The sequence below is a fragment of the Grammomys surdaster genome, unplaced genomic scaffold, assembly GCF_004785775.1.
Source record: "Grammomys surdaster isolate TR1022 unplaced genomic scaffold, NIH_TR_1.0 112651, whole genome shotgun sequence".
Lineage (NCBI taxonomy): Eukaryota > Metazoa > Chordata > Mammalia > Rodentia > Muridae > Grammomys > Grammomys surdaster.
In genome coordinates this window covers 2,217-9,530 of record NW_021611859.1, presented here as the reverse complement: position 1 = coordinate 9,530, position 7,314 = coordinate 2,217, and the positions used below count along the sequence as shown (strand labels likewise).

The window sequence follows — 7,314 nt, the reverse complement described above, 5'->3', positions numbered from 1 at the left end:
TGAGTTCACTTTCTCCATCCATTAGAGAGAAACTTCGTTCAATGTATGCTGGTGCATATTGACTGTTACTTTTTTCTTTGTACATTTGAGAATTTAGTGTTCATCTGTTTAGTCCTCTACAATGTTTGAAGAAACACTGAGTGCCTTGGTGTCAGCACTTCCTGTTGTCTGACTTCATGTTATGACATTGAAAGCTTACTTGTTCACTGATTCTAGGAAATTATCATTTCCTCATCAATTCTCATTAATTTTATAAGATTTTCCACAACAGTCCATCCATCTGCTATTTTCAAGCATCAATCAAAACTTGTGATGCAGGGTCATAGAAAGAAACTATTCCTGTACCTGTTAAATACCAATAAAAATATTTGACATGACAGAAATATAAGATGACTGTAATACTTTAAAAAAGTGCTGCATATTTGCTGATTCCATGGTCATGAGTACTTTTGATAGTAATAATATCTCAACATTCAGAATGAGTTCCTATGTTTTTATTTATGTGTAAACACATGTATGTATATGTATGTATGTGTATGTATGGGTATTTATGCCAGGAGACCCATGCCATTCATTCTTACTTTCATGTGGAACTACAACATATTTATGAGATAGAACCTTTGTATTCCAAGGCAACAGGACACACATGGAAAAGACTTAGACTGTATATTCCACATAGAATGAACTGGAATTTCATCAAAGGCTCAGATATTGTATTCTAGTGTGATTACTAATGAAACTCCTTTCAATTCTAGAAATCAGTCTTGGCACCCACTGGCCATTTGTCTTTGACTCTAGTCCCAGGAAGATAAATTTTCAGTAACTACCCTGAGTATTAGTGTTCTACAGCAGGTATACATATGTTCTATGTTTGTGCCTGGTAATTTCTGAGGTTAGAAATAGTCCTCAGGTTATACTCATATAAGAACACAAATGCTGTCACGTCAGTAGAAATGTTGTCAAGATGCTTGTGTCATTTTGCTTTTAATGGTTTTATTAATGTGGTTTAGCATTGTCTGTAATAGAGTCATATTTATTTCATCTTGAATTGTTCAATCCTTGATGTGAAATTTCAAGAATTCTAATCTTTGTTCCTAACACAGTACCTAGAAAAAGAAAAACGAAAAGAATGAGTGCTTCTCTGGTAAACACTCCGCAGGTCAGTGTTCTATCAACATTTCTTAAAAATCCCTCTTTTATTCAATCCATTCAAAAGATTTCTTATGTAATGCTACCTAAGGGCTTCTTTTTTATGATTCATTTTTCTCTGAGATAATGAAAATTAAATGTTTTATTTTTTATGTATATAACATCTTCATATTTCTACTGTGTTTTATACTGTGAATAAAATTCCCATGGACTGGAGACCTATTGGTCTCAAATCATCTAATAAAAATGATTCTCAAGAATATATTGATGGGTATTTTCTACATTGGATAAAGTTCTGTCATTTATGTTAGTGTGGTAGTAACGTCTCTTGTGTCAGATCAATTGTATTTCATGGATGGTCAGATTTCCAGACACAAGCTTGTGAATGTGGATATGAAAATATGTTGAAATTCACATCTTTAAGCAATATATGAAAGAGTAGAGTTTGTAGAAGAGTAAAATTATAAGGGACCCAATGTGTTGAATCCTAATAGTAAATGTATCAGCTCTCTAGAGGCACAGATGATGGAATGAAATTGTCTTTCTTTTGCCAACGATGTGATTGTGAGCTGACACAGATTTCAACATTCTGACAACTCTTTCTGACATTTTATATTACACAGTAATCATTGAAGTGTTTACACCTGAAATCTCTTCGTCTCTCAAGAGATACAGCCCCTGTGGTAAATTCTCAGTATAGAGATGTCTATTTTCCTTTCTTTTTGGTTCCCATCTTTAGAAGCAGTGTAAGTCCTGTGTCTTCATCTTCTCATTTCACCACATGAAAGACATTAGTGAGAATTTTCTACAGGGCATCATCTAAGTGCTGTGTACAAACCATCAGTTTTCAAACATAAATTAATGTTCATCCTAATTCTTTGTGTTCGGTTTTTTAAAAGGAAGAAGGTTTGATAAAACCTATGTTATTCTTCATCCAAATTATGCATTACATAACTGAAGAGTTGAAGCAATGATTCTATTTTACATTACAATACAATTTTCTTTAAGTATATAGTGTTCATCTGAATGTTTTTATGTACACTGAATGATACGTTATGCTCCTAAAACCCAGAGTGCAGCACCAATCTCTGCGGACTGAAGTCAGACATAATAGTGAGCTGAAATTTGTTTAGAAACAAACGTTGTTTCTATGCAAAAGCAGCAAGTACGTTTACCTCTTAATCATTTTTTGTTCCCCCAGGTTTACATTTTTGAGGCTCATTTGTAATAGAGACAGTGTATAACCAGAAAATTATAGTTTTCATGAACAAAGGAAAAATTATAGATGATACTTTTACGCAACTTACAATTCTGATACATAAATGATCAAATTCTGAATAAAATTAAATAAGGATAAAATTAGAAGATTGACATTTTATTTTATCTTATTTTATTTATTTATTTATTTATTTATTTATTTGGGTTTTTTTGTTGTTGTTGTTTTGTTTTGTTTTTTTCGAGACAGGGTTTCTCTGTGTACCCTGGCTGTCCTGGAACTCACTCTGTAGACTAGGCTAGCCTTGAACTCAGAAATCCACCTGCCTCTTCCTCCCAAGTGCTGGGATTAAAGGCGTGCGCTACTACCGCTCAGCGAAGATTGACATTTTAAATTGTTAATATTATGGGGAAGAATTATTAAATACTCATGAAGAATTAGTATAGTTCTTTTTCAATTTGAAAACAAAATTTGATCAAAGAGAATGATTCTACTTCATTGGAATGCATTGCCACTCATGCCATTTGTTATTGTATGTATTATATGTATTGATCATGCCAGGTTATATAAAATATTAAATGTTTTAATGCTCTCAAATATTGTATTTCTACTTTATAGTTTTGAACATATTCTTATAAATAACTTTCCAATGCATTTGAGTGTCTGCATCATATGGAATGTTGAATGTATGTCCTGATGCTGGAGTTTTATTCTGTTTAAGAAAAAAACATTCATTTAGTCGATCCATTAATTTTGCATTTCATATACTACTAGTTTGTTCTAGAAGGATGTAACATTCTACTTAGGCCTCAGATTGTTAAATAGATGCATTGTAATACAGACAAGTGAGATGTAGCTACACACAGGAGTAAGCAAGTGTCCATATTTCAGCAAGCTGTGCATTGTAAAATTTGAAAGCATGTTTTGTTTTTGTCATCATAAGTTGACAATTTATGATGTGGCACTAGGATTCTATTTGATATCAACCCATATTTCATAAAGTTACATTACTGTATCTAGACATCAAATGTATATGTTATATTCTGTAAATGATTTCTGCTTTTCAAATAATTATATCATGCACTCTCAGGGAAATAGAAATCCAAGGAAATCTATGAGGTTTTTTTTTTTTATTAAAGTTAAGGTTCATTTTTCTTAAATATATGTTGATTACATTTGTCGAATGTATGCATATGTGGTATGTATTCTCCTGCCAGTAGTGTTCAGAAGAGATCATTCGATTTTAAAGAACTAGTTTTAACATTCCATTGTATAGTGCATTATGGGTGCTGAGAAATAAATATCGTAATAGAGGACTTTAAAAGATATTCCACAAATCAAACTGTACAGAAAACTTTGAAATGTAGTAATGGTGGCCAATCTTTCATTTACTGCTATGGTCTCAGTAAACCAAAGAAAATTCATGAAGGTGAGAGCCTTTCTAAATGTGAGCATTATATTAAGTCATTGTATAGATTTTCTGTGGAAAAGCAGCAATTCATAACCTCAGACACTTCTCCATAGCACATTTTGAAAACATTTGTGCTTCAATATTTTCTTCAATCATTTGTATCACAAAGTATATCTTAATTAATTCTTTTTTTTAACATAGGAAAAATTTTGGTCCAGTAGCAAATATGTAAATTTCCATTCCAGGGTCCCTTAACCTTTAAGGATGTGGCTGTGGACTTCTCACTGGAGGAATGGGAATGTCTCACTTTTCCTTAAAGGGCATTGTTCATGGATGTGATGTTGGAGAATTACAACAATCTATTGTTTGTTGGTAAGAATGCACTTCTTCTTGACTTCCTGATTCTTTCCTTGAATGTTCCCACTTTGTGTTTATGCAAACTCTCTGACGTGTCTAGAGACCACCAAAAGAGGGAAAATCATAATTTTTCTGGTTAAAATCATAATGTTTAATTGTGTTTTCTTTACATTTTTCTGCTTTCTTTGGAAGAGTAATCTGTGCAATATTCTCTGAGATCTCTTCTTACAAGTAATTTAGCTTGATTCAAGTCTTTCAAGTTCAAAAAAATTAACTATTCAATACAAGGAATTACATTACTATACATCAAATAGTTGGAATATTCTAATCTTACTATTGCTTTAAAATGTTCCCTCATTTATGATTTTAAAAACTGCAACAAGTTTAAAGTGTATATGGAGCTGCTCTTATAGAGAAAACTTTTATTTACTTTTGACAGTTGGTTTAGTTTTGGGACATGATTATTTATCCTTTCATTTAGAATGCTGAAATAAAACTATTTACTGGTTTCCATGTGAATGGCAGTTACATCATAATTTTATACCTGACCAAAGCTACACATTGTCACTCTGAATCAAATTGTAACCATCAAATTAGACATACATTGTTTAGAGATCTACTTTTTCAAATTTCATTACAGGTTGATCACTTATTTGTCCTACCTTCTGCTAAGTACAATTTTGCCTTTTTTTGGTATTCGTTATTTCATTTATTTACGTTTCAAATGCTTTCCCTCTTCCAGGTTTTTTCTCTGTAAGTCCTCCTTCCCCGTATCCCTTCGCCCTACTTCTATGAGAGTGCTCCTACTCTCCCACCGCACTCCACTAGGATTCCCCTTTGCTGAGGCACCAAACCTTCACAGGACCAAGGGCCCACACTTTCAATGATGCCAGATATGACGATCCTCTGCTACTATGTAGCTGGTGACATGAGCCCCTCATATGTACTCTTTGCTTAGTGATTTTGTCCTTGTGAGGCCAGGGGGATCTGGTTCATTGATAATACTGTTTTTCCTATGTGGTTGCAAACTCATTCAGCTCCTTCAATCCTTTCCCAAACTCCTCTATTGGGGACCCATGCTCAGTTCAATTGTTGGCTGCAAACATCCATTTCTGTTGTTCAGGTGCTTGCAAAGCCTCACAAGAGACACCAATATCAGGCTCCTGCCAGCAAGCACTTAAGGTCGGGAAGGTCTTGGATCAAGACACACAGTACATTGTCCATGAGCATGTGAATATCCAAGAAAAGTCGTCTAAATGCAATGAACTTAGCAAAATGATTCCTGAATCTACCAAAGTACACTTCATAATGCATCTCTTCAGTTCTCAAATCTAAGAATTCCTAAAACTGGGAACACTGAAGAAGTTTGCAAGTGTAAAGAATGTACAAACAGTTTAAATGTGTGTTCAATCATTAGTCTCAATCAAGGAATCCACATAGGAAAGAAAGAACACAGTATAAACACAGACGATGATAAGGATTTTCTCTCTAAAAATGAACCACTGATGAAACAAAATAATAGTGGAGTGAATCCTTACAAATGTAGTGAACCTGACGAATTCTTTACCCAGGGAGACAATTTTCAAAGTCAGCAGAGCATTTATCCAGGAAAGAAACCTCACAAATGTAGTAAATGTGAAAACTGTTTTGCATAAAAATTCAATCTTAACATACATCAGAGAATTCATACAGGAGGGAAACTTTACAAATGTTGTAAATGTAACAAATCCTTTGGCCAAAAATCTGATCTTAATATTCATCAGAGAATTCATACAGGAGAGAAGCCTTACAAATGCAATGAATGTGACAAATGCTTTACTCACCAGGGTAGTCTGAGAACTCATGAGAGAATTCATAAAGGAGAGAAACCTTACAAATGCACTGAATGTGACAAATGCTTTACTCACCACAGTAGTCTGAGAACTCATGAAAGAATTCATATGGGAGAGAAACCTTATAAATGTAGAGAGTGTGACAAATGCTTTACTGACAACGGAAGTCTGAGAATTCATTACAAAATTCATACAAGGGAGAAACCTTACAGATGTAGTGAATGTGACAAATGCTTTTCCACACAATCCCATCTTAATATTCATCAGCGAATTCATAATGGAGAGAAACCTTATAAGTGTAATCAGTGTGACAAATGCTTTACTGAAACTGGAAACCTGAGAATTCATCAGAGAATTCATACAGGAGAGAAACCTCACAAATGCACTGAATGTGACAAATGCTTTTCTGAAAAAGGCTGACTGACAATTCATCAGAGAATTCATACAAGTGAAAAACCTTAAAAATGTTGTGAATGTGACAAATGCTTTTCAAGACAATCCCATCTTTGAAGTCATCAGAGAATTCATACAGGAGAGAAAACTTACAAGTGCATTGAATGTGACAAAAGCTTTACCCAAAAATGCAGTCTGAGAATTCATCAGAGAATCCATACAGGAGAGAAACCTTGTAAATGCACCGAATGTGACAAATGCTTTACTGAAAAAGGCAGACTGAAAATTCATCTGAGAATTCATACAGGAGAGAAACCTTACAAATGCACTAAATGTGACAAATGCTTTACCGAAAACGGAAGTCTGAGAATTCATCAGAGAATTCATACAGGAGAGAAACCTTACAGATGTAGTGAATGTGACAAATGTTTTTCCACACAACCCCATCTTAGTATTCATCAGCGAGTTCATACTGGAGAGAAACCTTATAAGTGTAGTGAGTGTGACAAATGTTTTACTGAAAACGGAAAACTGAGAATTCATCAGAGAATTCATACAGGAGAGAAACCTTACAAATGCCACGAGTGTGACAAATACTTTAACCATAAAGTTAGTTTCAGAATGCATCAGAGAATTCATACATGAGATAAACCTTACAAATATTGTGTTTATGACAAATGCATTACACACAATGTCAAAGTGTGAAATTATCAGAGATTTCATGCAGCATAAAAACTCTGTGAATGAAGTAAGTGAGACAGCCCTCTACCAAGAAAATCATCTTAAATTTTATTAGAGAATACTTAAAAGAGGGCAAACTTTCAAATGTATTTAAAGTGTAAATTCTTTACTTTTGGCATATCTGTTAGAATGTAATAGAGAATACATACTGGTGAGAATATTAACAACTACTGTAATGTATGCAAAAATATCTTTGACTTCATTTCAGGTCAGAG

At 33.7% G+C, this 7,314-nt stretch overlaps 1 pseudogene; it reads left to right on the top strand.

The window, feature by feature from the left end:
- Positions 1–1,117: 1,117 nt before the first annotated feature.
- On the top strand, positions 1,118–7,063 carry LOC114635577 (annotated as a pseudogene).
- The last annotated feature ends 251 nt before the right edge of the window (positions 7,064–7,314 follow it).